A 26,696-nucleotide genomic window follows, 5' to 3' on the forward strand; every position below is an offset into this window, starting at 1 on the left:
CGGAACGTCAGTGGCACCTCTAGGGGTATCTGGGCCCCAGCCTGGTCTTTCCTGAGTACATGACCCCCGCCTCAGGGCTGGAACGGTGACTTTGCCCATGCGCAGAAATGCAGGCATAGCCCGCAATGACTCTGGGCCACTCAGGTCCTGTGCTCCAGGGAAACAGCGCTGGCTGGGTAGCGCGCGGGGCGGGGCGGGGCGAGGGGCGGGGCCTGCACGGAAGCCACGTCCGGGGCGGGGCCAGGTGAGTCGCGGGCTGAGCCGAGCCCAGGTGAGGCACGGGCGGAGCTGTAGTCAGGTAAGGACCATTGTCCGCGGGAAGGAACCCGCCTGGGCCCAGGTGGGGACGCAGCGCGGGTTCTGGGGCTGGGCCCATTGCTCAGGCGGGCAAGCCGAGGCGGGGAGGGGGGCGGGGCCGCATGACGCGGTGCGGAGACGGGCGGGGACCCCGGAGCCCGCGCTCGCCGCCGCGTGTTCCCGGCCCCTCCCACACCCCAGCCCCTACCTTACCCCACCCCCGTTTTGCACGAGCGCGCGCTCCTCTCCCACTCCTCCAGTCCTGTTCCCCCGCACCCTCCCTGTACCCCCGTCCCCTCCTTTCCTGCTCCCTCGCTTCTCCCGCGGCTGGGCCGTCTCAGCCCAAACTTTCACCGTTCCCCCATTTTCCTCCCCAAATTCAGGGTCTCCGATCCTGCCGGGTCCACATCATTTCCCTCAGCTCCAACTTGGGAGGCAGGAAGCATCGCTCCGCTTCACAGATGAGAAAACTGAGGCTGCGCAGTTGTTACGCTGATTCAGACTCAGAGGCTCCGGCTGGGGGTGCGGGCCCGCTCATCACAGGGGATGGACCCCCAAGACTTAATATGCCCAAAACTTAAATCAGCCTCCAAAATCGCCAGTTAGGGGAGAGGCCCTGGACGCTTTCACTTTTCCCAAACCTTGGCCCGGCGCCACTGTCAACAGCACTGGCTTGGGGGTTCCCCAGGGCCTGGCAGGTGTGTGAAGAGTGGAGGCTAAGGCTCCCGGGGAAGGAAGCAGGGTGGGAGGGGAGGAGCTCCTCAGTCCTTGTCGGCGGGGTGGGGACCTGGCCTTGGCTGTCTGGAGGCCGCAGACTTTGAGGTTTTGTGACGGAGGCTGTGTGGATTCCAGAGAGCACGCGGTGCTTATTGACGGTGAAATGCAGTGTTAACATTTGTCCTGGTGAGAGCTCAGAATCTAAGACTCAACAGTAAATATCCTTTGGTCTCTCTCTGTTGGTGGTTTTAGGGTCTTGTTTGCGAGTTTCTCCTTTAATGCAGTGATGTTAAACCATTTCTCAAACCAGCAGCACGGCAGGGGCCGAGGGGTGAAGACGGACAGAGTGCACTGGGCTGAGCCGGGCTAGTCCTTGTGGACAGCCACCTCCCCAGTCCCCTGTCCACGGAGGACTCAAAGTCTAGCCTCTGTGTGACAGAGGGAAGCCAGGGGCTTGTGGGAAGTCAGGGAGGGCTTCCTGGAGGAAGTGACCGTTGAGTTGGAAGATGGGTGAGAGATAGGCAGGGAAGGGTGTGGCACACTGCGGTTACACAGAGGCTGGGGGACTGTAGTTGGCTGGGGATAAGTCACATGTGAGGTGGGGGTAGAAATACATGCGGAGAACCTGACAGGTGGTCAGGTAAAGCCGGTAGGAATTTACTTGGTTGATGTCACTGAGTTGCTGAAGTGCAACCTCAGTGAGATGTTTTGTTTGTTTGTTGTATTCATTTGTTTAATATTTAGATTGCGCATATAAGTGAAAAAGTATTTGTCTTTCTCTGACTTACTTCACAAAGCATGATACCTTCCAGGTCCATCTGTATTTTTGCAAATGGCAATATTTGATGCTTTTCTTTTTATGGCTGAGTAATATTCCATTGTGTATATATGCTATGTCTTTATCCACTCATCTGTTGATGGGCGCTGCAGCGAGATGTTTTAAGGTCTGGAAACTTGACTAAACATCCCATGGATCTTGGCATCTCCCTAACAAGCCAGTCCCAGCTGAGTCGGTTGTGGGCACGCCATGGATGGTGGCTTCCAGCAAGAGCTCAGCCACCTCGGAAGTGCCTGGCATGCATACCCATTCCCTGATTTTATCCTCTTTTACCGATGGGGAAACCAAGGCACAGAGGCAGCAGGAGCGGGAGAATGAACCACAGAGGGAGTCAGAGACCTAGTTTTGGAGCAGGTCACTTTCCCTCTTGGGGACTCAGCCTCCTGACCTGTAAAGTGGCCGCCCTTGGCCATCCTTCCCCCAAAGCATCACGGGCACCTTTGCTAATGGCTCTCAGGCCCTAACTGTCCACTTGATTGGATCATTCCTCACTCACACCAGCCTCATGAGGCAGGGGCTGTTACTGTCCCCTTTTACAGATGAGGAAACTGAGGCAGGGATGTTTAGATGACTTTCTGAGCTCACATGGCCGGTGAATGGAGAGCCAGGCCCGCTGTGCTGTGGCTGCAGCATTCGCGCCCTCCCCACCGGGCCAGCCGCCTCCCAGGGCCCTGAGGTCTGTCTCCTGGGTGGAGACATTCCAAGCCTGCCAGTGACTGCCCTTCAAATCTAAGTGAGAATAGCTTTGGGATATGAAAATGATGCTTTCAGTTTCTTTTCAGATAAATTACTTAACTTTTCCCTCAATCCTTTGATTAAAATTGATGCTCACGGAAGATGCGCCACATGTATCCAGAGGCTTCCCGGGCCGCCCAGGGTACATCTGAGGGTCCCCTTCTGGGCCCGGCACTGAGGGAGGGGGATGACCTCAGAGATGTCCATGTGGGGCTCTGCTGCAGGGTCCCGTCCCAGCCATCTGCCTGGAGGCTCCCAGAGCTGCTGGCAGCTGGATCTGGCCACTGTCCCGGTTTCTGGGTCCCTGAAAGGCAGGAGACCAGGCTGAGTTGGGTCCTCGTTTTCTCACCTCTCAAATGGGCATCAAGCAGCAGGGTGTTCTGAAGCTCAGAGGGAATAACTCCTCAGAGGAGAGGACCCAGGGTCCCCCCACCCGACTGGTCTGAGTATGGATGATGGAGATTATGGCAGAGGCCCCAGCTGTGTCCTCTTCCGGGACAGAGCAGCCTGGGATGGCAGACAGTGGAGCGAGCAAGGTGGGCAGTGGGAGTGACCTGGGGCAGGGGGAGGTGTTGGAGAGATGGGCCAGGAAGGCTTTGAATGCTAGGCTCTGCTGTGTACGCTTTGCCTGCTCTCTTGTTCAACAGACACCCCAAGTTCCTTTCAGGTCCTGGGTTGGATGAGTGCTGGGGCTCAAGCGTGAGTCAGAAATGGCCCCGGCTGTGAGGGAACACACGGTGATGGGTCAAGAAGGACACATGGACACCTGGTGAAGGCTGATGAGGGCTGCCAGAGTTTGGAGGAAGCCCCTCTCCCAGCCTGTGGTAGGTGTGGGGTCTGGGAGCATCCTAGCGCTTTTGACTGTAACAGACAGAAAACCCAGCTCTGAACCAGCCCAGAAGTCCAAGCGGCCATATTGGCCCATGTAGCTGAAATGGTCTGGAGATGCTATGGAAATCAGGTATGGCTTGATCAAGGCTGAGCAATTTCCTGCCCTTTTCGTGGGCTGCTGGATCTTCGGGGTGGCAGCAGATTGGCTCCAGCCATTCTAGGCCTCATCTTTATACACAGCTATGTGAAGAGAAACTGCTCCAGTGGCCCTTTCAGGACAGCAAGGGATTTTCTTTCCCAGAAGCACCTGGAAAGCTTTTCCTGGTACCTCACGGGCCTGAATGAACCTATATCTGTGGCCAGGAAAGTTGCCGTGTGCTGACTGGCTCAACTTGGCTTCCTCAACAAACCTTTGAGAGGGAAGATGGGCTTCCTCTTAGGTAATCAGGCAGGCTGGGAGGTGGGGTGGGTCAGCTCCTTGCAGCTGGAGGGCTCTGCAGGTGAGGGTTGCACACCTGAGCGAGCACCTGGGTTCCGTGGGCAGGGCCACAGGGATGCTGGGGAGGGGAACGGCCCCAAGTCTCGAGGCTGGTGTCTACAAGAACCACAGGTCTCTCTGCAGACCCCCCTTGTCTTTTCAGAGTGCCCGCTGTCCCTGGGGCTTGTGGGCAGGCCCCTGACAAAGTCCTGTAGCAGGTCACAGCTCATTTGCACCTTGCTGCTGCCACCTTTGGGTGTCACGCCCAGGTTCCAGTGGCTTCTGGCCCCGCTACCTGCACAAGTGATCTACATCTGCCTTCTCACCAGTGTCGGCGACCCAGTGGTGTTTGTGATAAAGAGTGGGTAGTGGGGTCTGTATAAATAAATTTGTGACATAGCTGAGACAAAAGGGTGAAAATGACTCTTCATGGGGTGCAACCTGGAGACTCTGGAATCCCAACTCAGGCGGCCCCCTTCTCAGCCCCTGCCCCTCATGGCTTGACTTTGACCCCCCCACCCAGGTGGGACCCTGTGCCAGCCCCCTTCTCTCTGGGTCTCCGTGACCTCCCTGTAAATACAGGGGTAGGCCTGGATGGCCCTGAGCCCGCCTCTCTTTCCCGCAGAGCCCTGTATCAGACGCCCCATCCTGAGCCTAAAGCCGAGAGCCAGGTCCTACAGATACGGCCGAGGGCTCTTGCTCTGTGCGCCCCGCACATCGTCCGCGCCACTCAAATTAAATTTGGTGCTAATTTGCCCGAGGTAAGTAGGTGATAATTTGTAGCTGCAGCATTAAGATAATTGCTGTGAGGGTCTATTTGTGTAATGTGCAAATATATTTTCATAGCAACAAACCATTTTGCTATGAATTATACATAGAACTGTCGGGTGATTTGAAGCCTCTTTTGCGTGCCGGCTGTGTTGCGCCTGCCCCGGTCCGTGGCTTTAGCCGGCGCGGCCTCGCGATGCTGGTGGCTCCTCAGTGCCCACGTCCCCCATCCGTGGGCCACGGAGCCTGGCTCAGAGGGAAAGGGCTTAGCAGCAAGAGGTTCAGGAAGGAGTTGAGGCGTGTGTGGACTCAGGTGGAGAGCAAGGCAGGTCGGGGGTGATGGAGCTGCTGCTCTGAAGCCCACTGCCGAGGAAGAAGGGTCCATTTGTGATGTCTGGTTGATTCTCATTTGATTTCGGCATTTACGGAGGCCCGTATATGCCGGGCATGGTGCTCAGGGATCCCGTTTGATCGAGTCCAAGCCCCACCTTGTGGGGGTGGTGAGGGAGCCCCCCAGTCATGTTAACTAAAGGATCACAGAACCATGTATCCACTCGTACCTGGTGGAGAGCTGCAAATGACGGGTACCAGAGCTGCGAATGATGGGTACCAGAGCTGTGAATGATGGGTACCAGAGGGATGAATGATGGGTACCAGAGGGGTGAATGATGGGTACCAGAGGTGCGAATGGTGGGTACCAGAGGGGTGAATGATGGGTACCAGAGGGGTGAATGATGGGTACCAGAGGGGTGAATGATGGGTACCAGAGGTGCGAATGGTGGGTACCAGAGGGGTGAATGATGGGTACCAGAGGGGTGAATGATGGGTACCAGAGGGGTGAATGATGGGTACCAGAGGTGCGAATGGTGGGTACCAGAGGGGTGAATGATGGGTACCAGAGGTGCGAATGGTGGGTACCAGAGGTGCGAATGATGGGTACCAGAGGGGTGAATGATGGGTACCAGAGCTGTGAATGATGGGTACCAGAGGTGCGAATGATGGGTACCAGAGGGGTGAATGATGGGTACCAGAGCTGTGAATGATGGGTACCAGAGGGGTGAATGATGGGTACCAGAGGGGTGAATGATGGGTACCAGAGGGGTGAATGGTGGGTACCAGAGGTGCGAATGGTGGGTACCAGAGGGGTGAATGATGGGTACCAGAGGGGTGAATGATGGGTACCAGAGGTGCGAATGGTGGGTACCAGAGGGGTGAATGATGGGTACCAGAGGTGCGAATGGTGGGTACCAGAGGTGCGAATGGTGGGTACCAGAGGGGTGAATGATGGGTACCAGAGGTGCGAATGGTGGGTACCAGAGGTGCGAATGGTGGGTACCAGAGGGGTGAATGATGGGTACCAGAGCTGTGAATGATGGGTACCAGAGGTGCGAATGATGGGTACCAGAGGGGTGAATGATGGGTACCAGAGCTGTGAATGATGGGTACCAGAGGGGTGAATGATGGGTACCAGAGGTGCGAATGGTGGGTACCAGAGGTGCGAATGGTGGGTACCAGAGGGGTGAATGATGGGTACCAGAGGGGTGAATGATGGGTACCAGAGGGGTGAATGATGGGTACCAGAGGTGCGAATGGTGGGTACCAGAGGGGTGAATGATGGGTACCAGAGGGGTGAATGATGGGTACCAGAGGTGCGAATGGTGGGTACCAGAGGGGTGAATGATGGGTACCAGAGGTGCGAATGGTGGGTACCAGAGCTGTGAATGATGGGTACCAGAGGGGTGAATGATGGGTACCAGAGGTGCGAATGGTGGGTACCAGAGGGGTGAATGATGGGTACCAGAGCTGCGAATGATGGGTACCAGAGATGCGAATGATGGGTACCAGAGGAGTGAATGATGGGTACCAGAGAGGTCGGGACTAAGTGCAGGGCAGGGCTGATGTCCATTGGTGCCGTCATAGCTCTGTTCTAAGCCAGATCTCCCCCAAAGAGTTTTCAGAAATGAAGTTCATTTTCTTGTGCCACAACCAAAAAGAAAAACAGTGTGGGCTTGATTGTTTCATTCTCTTAAAGTAGAGAATACCGAGGAAGATTTCATTGTGTTTCAATACCACTGATCTTTCAAAGAAAAAAAATCAGTGCTCGTTTTGTTACAAGTGACAGGTCATCTATAACCCAAACTGGCTTAAGCAGAAAAGAGGGTTTATTGGATCTTTGCACTCAAGTACAGCTGGATCCAGGTGCACAGTGTTTTAGGGACATTTTCTCCATCCCTTGCATTGTCTTCTGCCATGGGCTTCATTTTCCTCCAGTTCCATGTGGTGACCTTGGGTAACTCCAGGCTCACATCCTCTCAAGTTTGGGTCCAGTAGAAGAAAATTTAAAAGTATCTCTTCTGGGCTTCCCTGGTGGCGCAGTGGTTAATGCAGGGGACATGCGGTCGAGCCCTGGTCCAGGAAGATCCCACATGCTGCGGAGCAACTAAGCCCGTGCACCACAACTACTGAGCCTGCGCTCTAGATCCCGTGAGCCACAACTACTGAGCCCACACGCCTACAGCCCGTGCTCCGCAACAAGAGAAGCCACTGCAATGAGAAGCCCGCACACCGCAACGAAGAGTAGCCCCCGCTCGCCGCAACTAGACAAAGCCTGCGCGCAGCAACGACGATCCAACGCAGCCAAAAATAAATTAATTAATTGAAAAGATAGTGTTGATTTAAATATTTTAGGGAATTCCCTGGCGGTCCAGTGGTTAGGACTGTGCATTCTCGCTGCCGAGGGCCTGGGTTCAACCCCTGGTCAGGGAACTAAAATCCTGCAAGCCATGCGGCACAGCCAAAAAATAAAATAAAAAATATTTTAAAGAGTGGTGGTCACCTTCTGAAGCTCCAGTCTGGGGCTGGGGCTGTGAGCTGAGAGGCACATTAGATGTTGGAAAGCAGGGTGGGCAGAGGGCAAGTTCCGCCCCAGGATCAGAGGCGGTGGGAGGTATAATCTTAGAGGTGAGTGGCGAAGAAGAGAGAACAGAGGGACATGCCGGCCTTGGTTCTGCTGGGTGACTGACAAGACACCACCTTCACAGCCAGAGCTTCCCTCACAGCCATGCAGACCCCAGCTGGGATTTCCTGCAGGACACAGACAAAACGAGTCTTCAAATCCCATTTCACTCATGCAAAAAACAGTTAGCAACCTTAAAATAAAAACCTAAACAAACTCCCACATTAGTCCCAGTGAGATCGCTGATGCCTTTATTACGCAATTTTTTTTTTTTTTTTTTTTTTTTTGCGTGACGCGGGCCTCTCACTGTTGTGGCCTCTCCCGTTGTGGAGCACAGGCTCCGGACGCGCAGGCTCAGCGGCCATGGCTCACGGGCCCAACCGCTCCGCGGCATGTGGGATCTTCCCGGACCGGGGCACGAACCTGTGTCCCCTGCATCGGCAGGCGGACTCTCCACCACTGCGCCACCAGGGAAGCCCCTTTATTACGCGTTTTAATTGTCCTTCACTCTCTGGAGCCGATGATGGATGGTGGTGGGCGTGTCACGGGTCTCAGCTCAGGGAATCATTCCTTTATGCATAAACAGGGCTTCTCCTGTCTCGGAGACAGCGAACAATGTCGTGTTGTAAACAGCGAGGGGAGAAGAAGGGGTCGTGAGTTAAACCGATGCCTTGTAGAATCTGCATTTTATTGATAGTTTTCATTTCCTCCCACGTATCATCATCTTGGAGCCCGTTTCGATACACTGGCCTGTGTTGCCGGCGAGCGGCAAGGGTATCTACTCATCCTGACCGATGTTAACGCAGATGCCCGGCGACTGTTCAGTGAGCGGAAGGGCTGGGGGTCCTGGGGCTCCTCACGGCTGCGGAGGAGGCCTCAACGCAGGGGCTACGGGAGCGCGAAGGCCTCCCCACCCGGAACGTGGGGTCCCAGGGGCAGAGGGGGCCGTGGAGGCCGGGCTGGGGGTGCTGCCCTTGAAGCCAGCTGGTGGCTCACTTGGCTTCTCTGGGCCTCGATTTCCTCACCCGCAAATGAAACGGCACACCTGGAAGCACCCACCCTCCTGCCGGACACGTGGTAACGGGTCACATTTATTGAGCATCTGCTGTGTGCCATCTCTGCATGGCTTAATTCAAGCTGTGGATTTGGTCCGTCCTGCTCCCCGCGAAGTCAGTTCTCTTGTCCCCACGTTGTAGACGAGCAGAGAGGCTGGCCCAGGGCTGCCCGGCTGGTGCGCGGGGCAGGGGGTTCTGTCCCGACGGGCGGAGCGCCCAGCCTTGACTCTTCCTCTCTCCCTCCCTCCTTTTTCATTTTTTTTAATGGAAATTTTCCAATGCATCGGAGGTAGAGAGAACAGCATAAGGAACCCAATGTACCCACCGTGGCACTTGTTCTAAGCTGCATAAAAGTTTGTCGAATCTGAATAATGCTGTGGTATTAGTTCGGCAGGACGTTTAGAAGTCTGTTGATGTGGAAGGAAAGTGCCGTGAGTTGGCCTTTCAGTTTTGGGGGAGGTAAAATGCCTTCAAGAGCAGCTGGCCTTCGTAGCTCAGCCTCGTGCAAGTGCATGGGCCTTGCAAGCAGTACGCGCTCAGTAAGTGTTTATCGAATGAAATCAGTGCTTTTTGTAAACAGGATGCTCATAGGGGAAAGGAGCCAGGCCCGACGTAGGCGCTGGCCTTGCATCCTATACGTCCCTGCCTCCGTGCCTTTGCACATGCTGTGCTCTGCCCAGGGACCCTCCCTACTTTCGTTTGCAGATGGCAGGAGGGGCTCACAGCCTGGCCAGAGCCCCTCCTACCCCATTGCTGGCTGAACTGAGTCCAGACTCCTCGGGGGGGCGGGGGGCGGAATTCATCATTCTGACCCTAACCTGCCTGTTTTGCCCTTGTTTCCAAACCCCATCCATTGTCTGGGCAGGAGCACGTCCCCTCGCCTGGCCAGCACAGGGCCCCCTAATCAGCAGTAGGTCTGAGGTGCCTCTCCCTCCGCCACTGGACAACTGAGAAACTGTGGGTGGGAGGGAAGTGGGGCCCGAGTGTATGGGGAGGGCACTGACCTCTGCTGGACACCTACTATGTCCTGGCGTTACCCAGAGGGATCTCATTCTTGGACACCGGGTTCCCCGGGTTTTCTGAGAGCCTGACGTGCTACTTCTTGTTGGGAATTTCCTGCTGCTCACCCTTGGCCTGGGGGTGGCCATGCTGCCCCTCACTGGCAGGGGCATCATGTCCCCATGCCCGTCCCCCCATCTCTTTGAAGCTGTCCACGCCTCCCTGGGTTCTCCGTGTCCCTGGGGCGCTGGGCTGCTCTGTTCCCAACGTCTCTCACTGCCATGGGGTGTGGGCGTTCAGCTGCCCGCCTCTTCTCAGGTGCCCGCCTGAGGGCAGGGGCACTCGACTGCGGCCAGCAGGACACTGAGAGGACGGAGGGTGGGGGGTTTTGGTCAGTGAACCTCACTCTTCCCTGCGACCCACCGCACTGAGCAGCTGCTCCCCAGGCCCACCGGCCTCCTGGCCCCTCGTCCACCGCCAGGCCGCCATCACTTCCCTGAGGGGTCCTCGGTGGAGCCCCAGCCCGTGTCCACAGCCCCACCAGGGGCCCCCTCCCGCCTCCTCCTGTGTTCCCTCCCCAGTGAGCGGCCCGGCCACCCATACTCCGCACGGGCCTTCTGGCTCCCCACCCCCCATCGCTGGCCTGCAGGTCTCTGTCTGCCTCCCCCCACTTCCTTTCACCGGGCAGTCTCCACTCGGGACAGACACCCTGCCGTTGGCCGTCCTCCAGCTGGCACCGGGGCGGGCCTTCCAGTGACCCCCGATCGTGTCCCTACCCTCCTTGCGGGCTCCCCAGGGTCGCTCGCCCTCCGTGTCACAGTAGGTCTCGTTCCCTTCTTCCCACCACTGTCTCTCGTTTGGGCCCCGAAGCGGGGAGTGGTGTGTCGTGTCGGTGGTGTGCCCCATCCAAGGCCCTGGCTCCTGCTGCTTCTCTCGCTGCATCTCCAGCCTGGTGTGTGGAGGCCCCTCTGGCACAGCAGACAGTGGGCTGGGGTCAGGGTCATGGGACACTGCAGTAAAGGATGTGTCTGGCCTTTGTCCCGGTTCCCAGGAGGTAGCCTCTCGATCCTCGGAATTTCCCGAGTGATGGGAGTATCTCAGTGATTCGTGACAGTTTATGTCAGGGGGTGACTCGTGCAGGACCCCTAGATAGTCATGCTCACGAGACGACTCCGGGTGGGGATTCTGTGCGGGAGAGACCCCCCCATGTGACTAGAGGGTTTGGGCTTTGTGGCCTCGGGGGCACTGGAGACCAAGCTCAGTAAACCAGCTCGATGATTTAATCAGCAGTACCCGTGGATAGAATGGACGGATGGATGGATGGATGGACAGATGGACGAATGGACGGACAGATGGACGGACGGACGGATGGACGGACGGACGGACGGATGGACAGACGGATGGACGGATGGACGTGTGGATGGATGGACGTGTGGATAGATGGGTGGATGGATGGATGGATGGATGGATGGATGGACGTGTGGATGCATGGGTTGCTGCATATTGATTGGACCGTGGTTCGGCCAGTCATGCCTATGGAATGAAACCCCAACAGTTGCGCTGGACACGGCGGCTCAGTGGAGCTGTTTGGTGGTGATGGTGTGTGGTCGATGTCCCGACTGCATGGGGAGAGGGCGCACAGGTTCCATGGCCAGGACCCCCGACCCTCCACCCGACTCCCTGTGCATCTCCCTTCTTGCCTGGTCCTGATTTGTATTCTTTATAAGAAAACTAATTGTAAGTATAACGCTTTCCCGAGTTCTGTGAGCCAATGAATTATCGATTGTGAGGGGGGTAGTGAGAAGCTCCGAGTCTGTAGGCAGCTGGTCAGAAGCAGGGTGGCCTGGGGACCCCCGACACGTAGCTGGTGTCTGAAGTGAGGGCCGGCCTGGTGCGGACGGCAGCCCCCACCTGTGAAGTCCCTGCAGATGTGGATGTGGCTGATAGAGCCCTGGCTGGTTCTCAGAGGGGGGCTCGCAGAGCTGGGCAGACACTCCCCGCATGCCGTCCCTGTCCTCTCCCCTGGACCGTGGGGCCAGGCAGGGGCCATACCTGGTCTTTTCGCTCCAGAGCTGGGCTTCCGTTCACCAAACCACTTAGCACGTCCCTGAGACTCTCCACTTGGCCTGATTCCAGTGCTAAAAATGCTCCTCAGTATTTTGTTTTTGACATTTCGACGTGGATGCTGACTTCCCTTTCAGCCCCAGGGTCATTCAATTCCATGTTCCTTCAGTAGCTGCACAAACAAGTCATATCTTCAGAAGCAAAGTCGTCCTTTTCCCTTCCCTCTCGCAGATGAGCACAGGCTCAGGTGAGCCGGGGAACCCTGGCCTCCAAGTTGGTAGAAACACTGTTTGGAAAACACTTTGTACTTCCCAGGCGTAGCCGTCGAACGTTTTTGTGCCCGAAAATGCCCATCTGGCAAGGGAAGCAGATAAACGTGTGGGTTCCAGGGCAGCACTTTCAACGGGAGCTTTCTAAACAAACAGAAACCATGACCGGAATTCTCAAGGAACCTGTGAAAAGGCCGCCGTCTTTGGAAACCGAAACGACTGGCAAATTCTGAACGTTCCAGTGGCTTGCAGGCTCCCGGGAGAAGCCGACGTGTCATAAATAACAAACAGCTGTCCTGGCCGGGCAGCAGGCGGGACTCCGAGGGCACGTGATGTGTTGTGTCTGCACGTGTGAGTGTGTGCGCGTGTGTGTGACCTTGACTCGCCCTTCAGAGCCGGCCGGTGATGAGGATGCTCTGCTGTCACTCTCCTCATTTTAAGTAAATGTCTGAGAACAGTTGTAAATACTTGTTCCCTGTGAGTTAAAGTGAGTTCGGAATCGCGGACGTTTCTGGAGGAGCACCCTTCTATTTTCTGCAGCTTCTGACACTCTTCCTATAACCAGTCCGCCCGTCAATCAGTAAATGATTGCTGGACGCCGTCCGAGCCACAGGCACGGGCAGCAAGCGGGTCCTCTGGGGATGCCCGTGGTGGTGAAGGTGACCTTGGCTAAGGTACCCAGAGCGTCAGGTAGTCGGTGCCCGTCCGGCAGGTGCTGCCACCACCTCAGCGCAGCCTCCCGTGCCTCTTGGCTCAGGTGGGCTGGTCCAGAGGCTGCTGTTTTTGGGGATCGCCCCCAGCTGTGGCAAGAGACAGCAGCCTTGGGTGTCGGTGCCGGGACCTCCTGCAGGGGAGGACCGCCTCGGAAGCCGAGTCATCGTGCTTTGCTGCTGCCGGACGCGCCCCCCCTTCGCGAGCCCAACCACAGGCGGCTGCTGGGCTAAGTCTGCCCTGTGCCCCCTCCACGCCCCCCCTTGCACACACCCCTCCGTAGGCCGCCGTCCCCAACCCACTCCCGTGTGTGTCCCCCTCCCTGTGCAGGTGCCTCTCCGTCACTCTCAGCGCAGGGTGGATGGGCCAGGTCACAGGCTAACGGACAGACTGACAGGTCGTCAGGTGGATGTCACATCAGTGCCAGGTCACCAATCCCACCCGCAGGACTGATGTCTTCCCCCCGCCTCGGGTGGCTTTAGGTCCACAGACTTGAACTCTGGACTCAGGGCCCTTTTATTTTTTGATTAATTTATTTATTTGGTCTCGCCATGCGGCTTGCGGGATCTCAGTTCCCCAACGAGGGATTGAATCCCTGGCCACAGCAGCGAAAGCCTGGCACCTTAACGACTAGGCCGCCAGGGAGCTCCCTCAGGGCCCTTTGAGGCCTCCCCCCTCCCTCCCTCCCAGCCTCCCTCTTAAAGCCACGCAGGCCGCCCTCTGCACTCGCCTCATTTCCTGCTGCTCAGAAGGCAGTGCCCCCCACTCACTTGCCGTGGCCTCAGCTGCCCTCACCCCTCCCCCACCCTGCCCCTCTCTGCTGGAGCTGCGCGCTCTGTGCGGCCACGCTGCTCCCGGGGCCTCCTCCCTGGCTGGGTCCCTCGGGTGTCCTGAGAGCTGCCAAAGTCCCGACTGCAGCCCAGAGTCAGCCGGGTGAGCAGGCGGCCTCAGGTCTGGTGACAAGCGTGGCCCCGGGAGGAGGGCAGCTCCTGGTCCAGGGCCACCGAGGCTGCTTGAGGCCAAGCGAAGTGCTCTCCTGCCCAGCAGCTCTTGCTGGGGGTCAAGTCCTCTCAGGCTCCCTGCAGAGGCCAGGCGCCCGCGTGACTCGCGTCCCACGTTGGGGACATTCTTGTGCCCGAGGGGCTCGTGTGCTCCGGGCCTCGGACTGTGGTCCCTGACAACGTGCCGATTGCATTTCACTCAAGCAGCCTAACCCCGGCCCGTGTCTGGGCATCCCTGGAAGTGTTTGCGTCTCCTTGTGAGGGACAGAGAGGCGGAAAGGCTGGCCGGGGGCAGACTCGTCCACTGCTGGGCCGGCTCGGGGGCCACAGCGCCGGGGGCTCTGCCAGGGCTGCTTCCAGACCCGCTCCCCTCTCGACCGTGGAAGCCCCACTTGCCCACCCACAGCGTGGTGCCCAGCGGCCGTGGCCTGGGGCCCGCGGCTCAAAGCGAACAAAGGCACAGTTGGATCATAGGAGCATCTGGAAGCCTTTGGGCTGCTTGTTTCATGAGAATACCCCTGACCCAGGCATCCAACCTAGTTCGTTAAAGAATCTTCCAAGAGATGCTGGAGATAGAATGGCGACAGCAAGAGCCTTGCCGGTAGCGGTTGCCCAGAGGGTCTTAGCCACTACTGCTGCCGCGTGATGGGCTTGGCCGCGGAATTCGCGAGGCGAACCAGAATCCCAGGCAGCCCGTTACCCCGGCCGGTGAGCTGCCCTCCCCGGAGGCGCTCCGCACCCCGTCCTCCTGAGCAGCTGACGCTGCTCTCAGCCCGCTGTGTGTTTACGGAGCACACAGGACAGAGGATGCCCGACCCCGGAGAATTCGTCTCCTGCGGTCCTCTGAGATTGGGCACGTTCCATTGCCAGATTATTCCTTTTGCAACATCAAATAATCCATGACCTGTGGGTCAGCTCTCACCGAGGGTACCACTGCTGGGCCAGGGATGAGTTGAGGATTTGTTTTCTTGTAAAGACAGAAGTACCCCCGACAGACAGAAAGCAGGTGGGGTCACTGGCAGTGGCGGGGCAGGGAAGGAATGACTGCCTAATGGGTGCGGACTTTCTTTGGAGCAATGAGAAGGTTTTGGAACCGGATGGAGGTCGTGATTGCACACTGTTGTGAATGTACTAAGTGTCACTGAATTGCTCGCTTTAAGATGGTGAATGTTAAGAATTTCACCTCAATCCAAAAAAAAGTACCTCTGACAACAACGGATACATTGTGCTCTTTCCAGGCACCTGCCTCAGAAACCTTCACCACCAGATGGAAGTGGTAAGCATGGCCGCCGTGAACAGTTGTGTAGGTTGTTCACTGCCCAAGGGCATTGACATGAAGGGCTACTATCAAGCGGGTCTCTTCTCACCTTGCGCTGGAAGGCGTCTGCCTGGAGGAAGGAGCTCCCGTTTCTACTTGACTCAGAGGTGCTCTATGGGCTTCTCGGCCATGACAGGATGAGCCCTAATGCTTAGTCTTTTTCATGGCTTTTCAGGGAAAAAGTGACACCATGGACATCATCCTCCGTCGCCCCATCCAAGCGGGTGGCTTTCCTGTGGCCAGATGTGCGCTCCTACCTCTGAGATGGGTAAAGAAATCAGTCCTTGTCCTTGAAGCTCAACCGTGATTTAGTTCATGACTTCCTACGCTGAGCGCGCACGCAGACGTGTTGAGATCCCAAGAAGAACTCGGCACGTTGTGGGCAGACCCCGGGGGCAGGGGAGAGGCGCCTGCTTTTACCACAAGTGTCCAGTGTGGATAAGGGAGCCGGGCAACGACATCTTCCTATTTCTCCTTTCCTGAAAAAGTTGAGAAATGCAAGAGCGACCATCCTTTCAGGAATGAGGAGGCGTTCTCAACGGCTCAAGGACTCTCTGTGTGAAGTCACAGACCTCCATCTGGCTTCCGTCCGGGGAAGTGTGGGCTCAGTGAATTGTCCCTGAGGGCTTGGTCCAAAGGACCTGTGCCCGGGAGGTCTGGGCATTGAAGTTGCTTCCACATTGCTGAACCCAAACCACGTACTGCGTGAGGTCAGCTTCGCATCATTTTCACAGCAAAGCCGATGATGGCTGGGGGTACGTGGCTTTCTGGGGGCAGGACAGTGTGGGTCAGAGGGTGAACTCCGGAGCCGGGCTGCTCCCTTCGGATCCTGGCTCTGCCCCTTACTGGTTCTCCTCTGCCAGCCTCAACTGACTCCTCTGTAAAATGGGTATGTTAGTACCTGCCTCATGGGGTTGTTGTGAGGATTATATAAATGGGTAAATACGTGTAAGGGCCTGCAGGTCACATAGTCAGTGCTTTGGGTGGAGGGTACTCTGAGGTTGTTTAGAAATCAAACCAGCTAAGGAGACGCTGACATCCTTTTGAGCAAATGAAAAGATCCCACTGTGTCATCCCGGCCGTGCAGGCGGCTGAATGCTGGCAGGCGGCGGGGGCTGCTGGGGTCTTCTCCTCGAGCAGTTCTGGGGGTGCTCGTCCACCGGAGCACCTAGATGGGCTGCGAAGAGGCCCTTCTCTGGGTGTGAGAGGCAGGAAGGCGGCCCCGCCTGCATCTGCAGAACCTGGTGTCCAACAGATGCCTGGCTGGCTTGGGGTCAGAGGGGGAACAGGCAGAAACGCAGAGAGAAAGCTGAAGGGGGCTCCTGTGTGGGCGGGAGTTTGCACGAGGGGCTTCCCTGCAGCTCTAAAGCCGACACCTCTGTCCCCGCAGCCGGCTCATGCCAGGCACCCTCTGTCAGGGCTGGTGGCTAGGGGCCTGGGCACCCGGTCTGACTCCCCCCTCATGCACTAGGGGGAGCTGGTGCCCGTGGTTCGGCCTCCTGTGGGCTCTGGGCTGCAGCGGGTCTCAGATAAGACAGCTGTTTTGGTTATGCAAGGTGAGGAGGTTCTAGAGAACCTGCAGGACAGAGGAGAGCCTGGGCTGACGATGTGTCACACACTTGAGGTGTCCTGGAGAGGGTGCATCTCGTGTCGTGTTCGTATCACACACACACACGCACACACACAGCATCGCACATGAAGGGGCACAAGGAAACCTTTAGAGGCAATGGTTGAGCCTGTTACCTGGTTGTGGTGATGGTATCACAGTGTACGCACATGTCCAAACTCACCGAATGGTGCACATGACATACATCCAGCTGCGTGCGTGTCAGTGACATGTCAGTGAAGCTGTAAACGGCGGAGCAGTCAGGGGGCGGCCGGTCACGAGGCGCAGGCTGGGCCTGGCGTCGAACTTCTCACCCAGCTGAGCCTCCTGTTCTTCTCCCCACTTTTCAGCTGGGTAAACTGAGGCTCCTTACTAGTCATCATCCCGGGTCGTGATGTCTACCAGGTGTCAGGCAGTGGACAAGTATATGTAAATAGTCTCACTGCTTGTGCAGGAGAACCCCTGCTTTCAGGGGATGTGAGTGAATTCGGCCAGGACTTGCCTGCATGTGCTCCTTTGTGGGCCCCAGGGTTACCGTCCTGGGGAGACATCAGAGGGTGTCTTGCTTGGTCCCCACAGTCATGAAGATGTGACTCGCAGAGAGATGTTCAAAAGTGAAGCCACTGCCCACCCCAGAAACCGGGCCCCGCGAGCCCCTCTGCGCGCCCCTCCGGGAGCCGTGGGCACAGGGCTTCCTGGCGCTGCGCTCTCCTACATCTGTACAAATTCACGGCCATTCAGACTGGAAGCAGATATTTATTTTTATGCAGATGAGATTCTCAAGAGTGTGTGATGCATCCGAGCTCTTATGAAAGCGGAACATCTGCAGACGTGCGCTGCTTCCATTATGTTCTGGGTTTAGGTTGTGTCAGCATTTATGTTGCCTTAATATGAGAAATGCCAGCACTGTTCTTCCAGGGCTCCTGCTGCCAGCCCCCTCCCCCCGGGCCCCCTCATCTAATCATTTTTTTTATTCTCTTGCTTCTGTTGTTTTTAGTCACAAGTTTGGGAAAAAAGTCACCTATTTCAGCTATCTGAGTGAGCTCCATGAACACCGCAAATACGACCAGCTGACCATCCCCCCGGAGGTTCTGCAGTGAGTGAGACCCTGTCCTGGGAGGCGTGGGCTACGCCCTCGAGCTTCCTTGGGCCTCCGTCCCATCCCGTGAACGCTGAAGGCTTAATTTTCAGACGTGTGCCCGGCCAGATCTGGTTCCGAAATCTGCGGCCTCAACAAAGATTCACAGTGAAAGATGCTAACTGCTGACTCAGAGCAACGAGGCTGAGGATGGCTGTGTACACGGATGAGATGCGTTCCTCACCCACCACTGCAAAACTGATTAACAAAAAAAAATCAGCCACGGCGGTAACTGCTGTTCGCTGCCTTGGCGTTTACCATTCTTGCTTTGGAGCAGAGAACGGGGGCGATTTCTTGGGTGTGTGGATGACACCGTGGACAGCATGAAACGTTCCCAGGCCCATTGCAGGTGTTCTGGAGGACAGCCCACCTGGTGCTTCCGGCTAGAGGCCTAGTTAACGTGTCTGCTGCTTTGCTTTATACAGCAGTGGTCCCCCACTTGGACAGGGCGTCAGGTGGGCGGAGGGAGCCCAGGAAGGTGTGTGGTCGGTCCTGGACCCACCGTTAGCTCCGGGTGGAGCTCAGTCTCTGAGCCCTGCCTGAGCACCCTCTGCCCTTTGCATCACCCTCTCTGGGGGCTCAATGGAGCCCCCAGAGCGGGTGCAGGGTCCTCGCCAAGCTGCACGCAGGTGAGGCCGGCAGCCCCGCAGGGGGAGTGGAGATGTCACGCTCCCTCTGGGCGCCAAGTCACAGGCGCTGGGGATATTAGAGCCGTGTAGGGAGTGTGTCTGCCCACAGGACACTCGCAGGGAGTGGGGCCACGAGTCGGTGACAGTAGGAGCCGAAAGAGGGGCTGAACCCAGCTAGGGAGGGGACCGGTGAAGAGGGGATATCAGGGAAGGCTTCCATGAGGAGGTGACTTCTGAAGTGAGTTTCAGAGGGACTGTTGGCTAGATCGAGAGTCCAGGGAAAGGTGTTTCCTGCAGAGGGAAGCTCTTGTGTAGACACGTGGGTGAAGTATTGGCCAGGGGTTGGTAAGAGAGCCTGGACGCTTGACAGAGGTCGGATGACCCTTGCTGGCTTGTGTGTGTTCCCGTGTGTGCATGTGCAAGAAAGCCATAAGGCACGTGGGCCCAGAAGGACGGGACACTCAGGTATCCTGCAGACCTTTGTGGGGCATCTGCCCCCAACAGCACCTGGAGCCGGCCCCTTGTGGCCCGAGGCTTCTCACCTGCAGGGTCACAGCTGTGCTTCCTCTGTGTCCACAGATACAACTAGGAGCTTCAGAACCTGCACGCGGGCAGGCTGCCCCCTCCCACAAAGACGGCCCTGCCGCAGCCCCTCTGCCCACCCAGCGGTTTGGCGTCAGTCTGCGATAGTAAGTGAGCCTCCCCGTGGCCTGCCCTTGTTTCCTGGGAGGGTCGGGTGCTTCCGTGTGCCGGGGAGTTCTCTCCAGACCTTGGCCTCTGCATCCGAGCTTAACCCTGCAGGAAAACTGAAGTGTGAGCTTGGCACTGAGGCCGGAGTGCCCGCCGCTGTGTGTGTCTGTGTGCAGAGGACCCAGCCGTGGGCGGGGAGGGGACGACCCCCAGGCCACGCTGGGATACCTCCCACCACCTGCCACGTGAAGTGTGGCCACGTGCTTCGCTCTGGCCAAGGAGACAGGAGTGGCCGCGGGGCGGATCACCTCCTGGAGGGAGCTTCAGGGCCAGTTCATAGTTCGCCTCTCGTGGTGACGGAAGCCGGGTGGAGATGGTGCCTCGCTGGCCTGCGTCCCTGAGTGACCACAGAGTGCCTCCCACTGACACCCACGCTGCGGGAGGGCACGAGTGAGGGGTGAACTTCCGTGGGGTTCAGCTGCCAGGATTTAGGTACTCTTGTCACCACGGTGTGTCCTACCCTTCCTGCCTGATCTTACCCTTATTAGGCCACATGACCTTGAACTCACTCCCCCTCTCAGCTTGTTTCCTTATTTCTAAAATCAGCAAGTTGGATGATGTGATCTTTAATCTTCACTCCTTGGAAACGATTCTGGACCAACTGTCCATGCCAACTTTGTCTCTTTTAAGACTCATCTCACCTCCTCCAGGAAGCCTCCCCTGATGCTCTAGACTGCATACAGGGCCCCCCTCTATCGCAACCCAGATCTGAGCAGACTGCTGTGGGGAGTCCCGCCAGCTGCTTTCCCTGCTCAGCGACGAGCCCCTTGTCCTCCTCCTATTTTCTGCTTCTGGCACCAGGCCAGGTGCTGAGGCACCTGAAATGATGGAAGATGAAGGGGTTGTTTTAACCGTACAACCACCGTTGGGCACTTGGGTCTGAGCTACACGATGTACAGGGCCTGGAGGGTGGAGGATCCCGGAGAGGCGTATGCTCAATTTCATTTGTTAGTAGCTTCTTGTTAGAAACTTGCATGTGATCTGTTTCTACATAAAAATCTGATGATCTTTAAGACCCATGTTGGATTTTTTTTTTTTTTTTGGTTGCACTGGGTCTTTGATGCTATGCGGGGGCTTTCTTTAGTTGCGGCGAGCGGGGGCTGTTCTTCGTTGTGGTGCATGGGCTTCTCTTGTTGTGGAGCACGGGCTCCAGGCACATGGGCTTCAGTAGTTGCAGCACATGGGCTCTAGAGCACAGGCTCAGTAGTTGTGGCGCATGGGCTTAGTTGCTCCACGGCATGTGAGATCTTCCCGGACCAGGACTCGAACCCGTGTCCCCTGCATTGGCAGGCGGATTCTTAACCACTGCGCCACCAGGGAAGTCCCCGCGATTGCCTCTTTAAATTAATATTTTATGCTGTTTCATTGCAAATGACTATCATAAAATTGCAATAAACATATTAAATAAAGCACCAAATATGTAATTTGTTTGGACTATGAATGAATGAAAGTCATTAAAATTCATAAGCAAATCCTATTCACAAGCGTTAATTCGCTGAAGTTCAAAAGCACACAACAGAAAGCCATCACCTTGGAACAAGCTAATTAAGGCAAAATATTAAGGGGAAGTCAGAGATTCAAGAAGTCTTTGCCTGCCTGCCGTCCCTGAAGTGGGACAATGGAAACGGACATGTGCATTTTGTGCAGCCCCATCTGGGCAGCTGCGGGGAAGTGGAAAGAAGGAGGGGCCTCCTTAGGGCAGAGGAGAGGCAGCTCACATCCCAGCTCTAGCTCTTTCCAGCTCTGGGAAGGCAGTCTTGTGGCTTAACTTCTCACCCTAGTCCCTTCCTGTGTAACCGTAGGTATAACCCCGCCCTCCGCACCCTCCAGGGCCACGGGATCTTAATAGGGTGTGCAGACAGTGCGAGCCAGTTCCTGCTGCCCAGTGCTTTTCCTACTCTGTTCCTCCTTCTGATCCCCTCCTCCAGGAAGCCTTCCCTGATGGCTCCACACAGACGGGAATCATCTGTTGAAAAGACTATTCTTTCCCCCATTGAATTGCCCTGGGACCCTTGTAAAGAACTAACTGACCATACACCTAGGCGTTAATTTCTGGACTCTCAGTTCTATTCCACTGATTTGTATGCTGGTGTCACACGATCCTTATTGCTACAGCTTTACGGTGAGTTTTGCAGTTGGGAAGTGTGATTCTTCCAACCTTGTTCTTCTTTATCAAGATTGTTTCAGCTCTTCTGGGTCCCTTGAATTTCCGTATTTTAGAATCAGCTTGTCCATGTCTGCAAAAAAAAAAAAAAAAAAGCAGCTGGGATTTCAATAGGGATTGTGCTGTCTCTGTAGGCCAATTTGGGAAGTATCGCCATTTTAACAATATTGCCTTCCAATTCAAGAGCATGGATAGCTTGCCAATTTTTTGAATGTTTTAAATTTCTTTCAATAATGTTTTATAGTTTTCAGTGTACCAGTTTTGCACTTTTTTGTTAAATTTGTCAAGTATTTTATTCTTTGTGATGTATTGTAAATCAAATTGTTTTCTTAAATGTATTTTTGATTGTTCATTGCTAGTGTATAGAAGTACAATTGATTTTTGTATACTGATCTTACATCCTGCAACCTAGCTGAATTCATTTATTAGTTCTAATAGGTTTGTGTGAATTTTTTTTTTTTTGGTATTTTCTATATCTAAGAGCATGCCATCTGCAAATAGAGATAGTTATTCTTTTCCAACCTGGATGCCTTTTATTTCCTTTTCTTGCCTGGTTGCACTGGCTGTACTGTCTGGTACAATGTCGAATAGAAGTGATGAGAGTGGACATCCTTGTTTTCTACCTGATCTTAGGGGGAAGCCTTCAGTCTTCTAACATTAAGTACGATGCTAGCTGTGGGTTTTTCATAGACACCCTTGATCAGGTTGAGGAAAATCCCTTCTGTTCCTACTTTGTGGAGTGTGGGTTTTTTCTTTCATGAAAGGGTGTTAGATTTTGTCAAATGCTTTTTTTGCTCTATTGATCTGATCACATGACTTTTGTCCCTTATTCTATTAATATGGTGTTACACTGATTGATTTGCATATGTTGAACCAACCTTGTATTCTTGGGATAAATCACACATGTCCATGGTATGTAATCACACATGTCCATGGTATGTAATCACACATGTTCATGGTATGTAATCACACATGTTCATGGTATGTAATCTTTTTCTATGCTGCTGGATTTGCTTTGCTAATATTTCATTGAGAATTTTGTGTCTATTCATAAGAAGTACTGATCTGTAGTCATCTTGTCTTCTGGTGTCCTTGTCTGGTTTTGGTAATACCAGCCTCATAGAGTGAATTGGAAAATGTTCCCTCTTAGAAGGGTTTGTTCAGGATTACAGTTAATCCTTCTTTTTACATTTGGTAAAAGTCATCAGTGAAGCCATCTGATCATGAGCTTTTCTTTGCAGGAAGTTTTTTTGACTATTAACTCAATCTGTTTACTTGTCAATCTATTCAGATCTTATATTTCTTCTTGAGTCAGTTTTGGTAGTTTGTGTTTTTCTAGGAGTTTGTCCATTTCATCTAGGTTATCTAATTGGTTGGTGTGCAGTTGTTCTTAGTACTCCTTTGTAATCCTTCATTTCCGTAACATCACTGGTAATGTGCCCCCTTTCATTCCTGATTGTCGTAATTTGAATCTCCTCCCTTTTTTTCTTACTCTCGCTGAAGCCTTATCCATTTCAGTGATCTTTTCAAGGAATCAACTTTTGGTTTGATTGATTTTTCTCTATCGTTTTTCTATTCCCTATTAATTTCCACTCTCATCTTTAATATTTCCTTCCTTCTGCTTGTTTTGGGTTTAATTTGATCTTCTGTTTCTAGTTTCTTAAGGTGGAAGTTTTGGTTATTGATTTGAGATCGTTTTTCTTTTCAATGTAAGTGTTTAGAGCTATTAATTTCTCTGAGCCCTGCTTCAGATGCATCCCATCAGTGCTAGTATGTTGTCTTTCTATTTTTTTTTAATATCTTAATTGGGGTGTAATTGCTTTAAAATGGTGTGTTAGTTTTGTCTTTCTGTTTTAATTAATCTTAATTTGTTTTCTAATTTCCCTTGTGATTTTTTTTTTCTTTGACCCATTGGCTTTTAGTAGTCTGTTGTTAAACGTTCACGTATTGTTGATTTCTCACTTCATTTCATTGTAGTTGGAGAACTTACTTTGTATGATTTAATTCCTTTTAAATGTATTGAGATCTGTATGATCCAACATATGGCCTATCCTAGGGAATGTTGCATGGGCCTTGAGAAGAATGTATACTCTGTTTTTGGGTGGAGTGGTCTGTAGATGTCTGTTAGGTCTTATTGGTTTGCAGTGTGGTTCAAATCTTCTGTTTCTTTGTTGATATTCTGACCAATTGTTTTATTCACTATTGGAAGTGGGGGAGTAAAGTCTCCAACTGTTATTATTAAATTATTTCTCCCTTCATTTCTGTCAGTTTTTGTTTTATATATTGGTATTTTTGGGGCTCTGTTGTGAGTTGCATAAATTTTTATAATTCTTATGTTTTCTTGATTGATTGACCCTTTTTGCCTTTATAAAATGGTATTCATTGTCACTAGAATACCATTTTATAACGTTTAAAAATTGTCACAACAATTTTTGACCTCAAGTCTATTTTGTCTGATATTAGTATAGCCACTCCAGCTCTTTTTAGTTACTATTGGCATGTTGTATCTTTTTCATCCTTTTACTTACAATCTATCTGTGGCTTTTAATGACAAGTATGCTGCTTGTAGGCAACATAAAATTGGATCATGTTTTTGCCCCGTTTTGCCTTTTGATTAGAGTATTTAACCCATTTACATTTAATGTGTTTGCTGGTAAGGTAGGTTTACATCTGCCATTTTACTACTTATCTCTATGTCTTGTCTTTTTTGTTCCTCTAGTTCCTCCATTCCTACCTTTCTAGTGTGCCATTTTAATTCTCCTGTTTCTTTTGCTATATATTTTTTAGTATTCTTAGTGCTGCCCCAGTGATTAGAATTGACATCTTAATTTATAACAGTCTAGTTCTGATGAATAATAACTTAAGTAGGATACAAAAGAAATTGTGCTCCATTCCTTCTCCCCTCCTTTGTGCCATTATTGTCATACAAATTACATCTTTATTTTATGACCACTGGCACCAATATACAATTCTTGCTCTATGCAGTGGCCTTTTATATCGGGGGGAAATAGAGTTGCAAACAATAATACATGTACACTGTCTTTTATGTTTACCTCTGGAGTTTCCTTTACCTGTGCTTTTTATTTCTTCATGCAGAGGTGAGAGGGTGGGTCGGGGGAGAAGAAAGAAATAGAAGGACTGTGCAATTTTCAAACACTTTGGAGAAGTGGGTGTGTGTCCCCCTCCCCACACCTCCCCTGCTTCTTTCCTGTTTGGAGGAAACATCTGATGGTGACCGATTCAGGGATACTCTGGGCTGTTCATTAACGAGCAGTGCCGCACGGCTGTTTCTGCTTCTGTGTCTCTCCCAGAGCTGAAGTCTTCGGCTGGGCCAGGACCCACTTTTGCAAAGAAGGAGAAGATGGGCATCTGACTTTCTGTTCTCTTTCCCTGCCAGCTCGAGATACACTCATCTGTGGTCTCCTGCATGGATGTCTGTCTGTCCAGAGAGCATAAGCTCCTGGCACTTGTGAATGGCCTCAGGTAGGGAGCAGGCTTCCCCAGGCTCTGGTTCTAGGTCACGTGAGCCAGCCTGACTTGCCAGAACTCCCAATCCCATTAGCGTTTTGGGGACTGGTCTAGCTGATGATACAAAGCAGTTTCTTATTCTTCATTCACCCCCCAGAGAGGGCCAGCTGTGCAGAGGTGGGATTGCAGACTTCCTGGGCCTTGTCGCCACAGATGACCTCAGCACCCCCATCTCACACCAAGCCCCCGACTCAGAAAGAAGGGCTGTGGTCTGCTCCAGGTACAACAAGGGCTTCGGAGTCAGATTTTGATTTGAGCCCTGGCTGTGTGACTTCAGATAAAATAATTTGTATCTGAGTTTCAGTTTTGTCGTCTGTACAAACAGGGGCACAGTGATGAAGCCAGTGGGCTTAGGAGCGCGGCCAGCGCACAGTAGGTCCTCAGCACACGGTCTTCCTGTGATTGTCTACGTGAGCTGCTGGGAGGGGATGTGAGACGAATGACCGTCTCAGAGGGCTGGGAAGAGCTGGGGTGGCCAGTGAGGCAAGCCTGGCCCACACTCCCTGTTACCACTGAGATTTCAGGTTGTTGGTCCTCCCTCACTGTCCCTACTGTCTCTAAACACCACAGTCCCTCCTTATTTGTATTCTTTGCATGCACAACCAGAGAAGGAATTCATGCTGTGAATTACTGTAAGCGCATCTCCCAAGGTGGGGGATACAAACAAGAAGATGTGCCGAGAATCCCCAGTGTCCTCTGGGGGCGGCCGACTGGTCGAGAGCGAGCTGTGCTGACGGTGATTTGCGCTCCGTCTCTGAGAGCACCCCCGCCCACTGCGTACCCCGGAACTTCAGTTCAGGGTCTGGCCCTGGGCCACAAACGTGGAGACAGATGCACAGGAGGGATGTGGTGTGTTAGGATTCACCCCTGCCCTGGGCATCCCCACACAACCAGGATGCGCACCCTGTTTTTAATCCAGAGTTCCTGGGGTGATTGCCATTCTCTGCACTGACTCTGTCAGTCCATTGAACAAGCCTGTCTCTCAGCCAGCAAGCAGGGGCTGGGGAGGGAGGAGAAACCCAAATTGAGGGTTTCTGCTCTATTGAAAGCAGTGATTTTATGCCAGGGCCCCCATTCTGCAGTGAGCTGGATGTCGGCTCCTTAAGTGCTTGGACAGAGGAGAGCGTGCTCAGCTGGGAGCCCTGCGTCTGTGGGCACATCCCTCCCCTTCTGCGACCTCAGTCTGCCCCTGATCCTCCAGGCCCCTTCCTGCTCTGGAAGTCTGCTTTCAAAAACAAAACGTGGACTAAGCTATAGGCAAAGAGGTCTTTCAGTAGCTCATGGGTGTGCAGCCTTTGGGAAGGTCTCAGTAGAGCCCCCTCCCCAGGTTAGTTATAGCAACTAACCTGGGCTTCAGAATCAATAGACCCAGGCTCTCTGGCTGTGTGACCTTGGGTAGGTCACTGCAGCACACTGGGCCCAATTCCCCATCCATTAAATGGGCCACCTGTGTCTGGCCTGGGATGTTGCCCAGCCCTTGGCATTCCAGTGATTTTAGTTATTAGTGCCTTTGACTTACAGCTTAAAGCCTTTCCCATCGTTCACTGTTTATGACTTGCAGCTCCCTAGAGGAAGGTTGCCAGCATCCCCACTTTCCATGTGGGAACACTGAAGCTGGGGAGGCTCAGAGACAGGCTGAGGGTCACCCAGCTCCTAGGACAGGGCCAGGACTTGTGCAGTCTGTGTGGTTCCCAAGGAAACGGAGGAGAAAGAGAGACTGCAGCTTTGGAGCGTCCTGGGAGAAAAGGACCCGTCTGCCATGTCCCTTCCTCCCAGGGGTGCAGAGGGAGACCGCCTGGACACTGCTTGGGCCCCAGGCCACCTCCTCCCTCTCAGAGGGGACA

The 26,696-nt window shown here is 53.9% G+C and overlaps 1 long non-coding RNA gene across 1 annotated transcript; it reads left to right on the top strand.

Moving 5' to 3' along the window:
- Positions 1 to 218: 218 nt before the first annotated feature.
- Positions 219 to 21,454, top strand: LOC137202587 (uncharacterized). The gene is made up of 3 exons (XR_010932694.1): positions 219 to 298; positions 15,213 to 15,792; positions 17,641 to 21,454. It is a non-coding gene; the product is annotated as an uncharacterized lncRNA (long non-coding RNA).
- The last annotated feature ends 5,242 nt before the right edge of the window (positions 21,455 to 26,696 follow it).

The sequence above is a fragment of the Pseudorca crassidens genome, chromosome 11, assembly GCF_039906515.1.
Source record: "Pseudorca crassidens isolate mPseCra1 chromosome 11, mPseCra1.hap1, whole genome shotgun sequence".
Lineage (NCBI taxonomy): Eukaryota > Metazoa > Chordata > Mammalia > Artiodactyla > Delphinidae > Pseudorca > Pseudorca crassidens.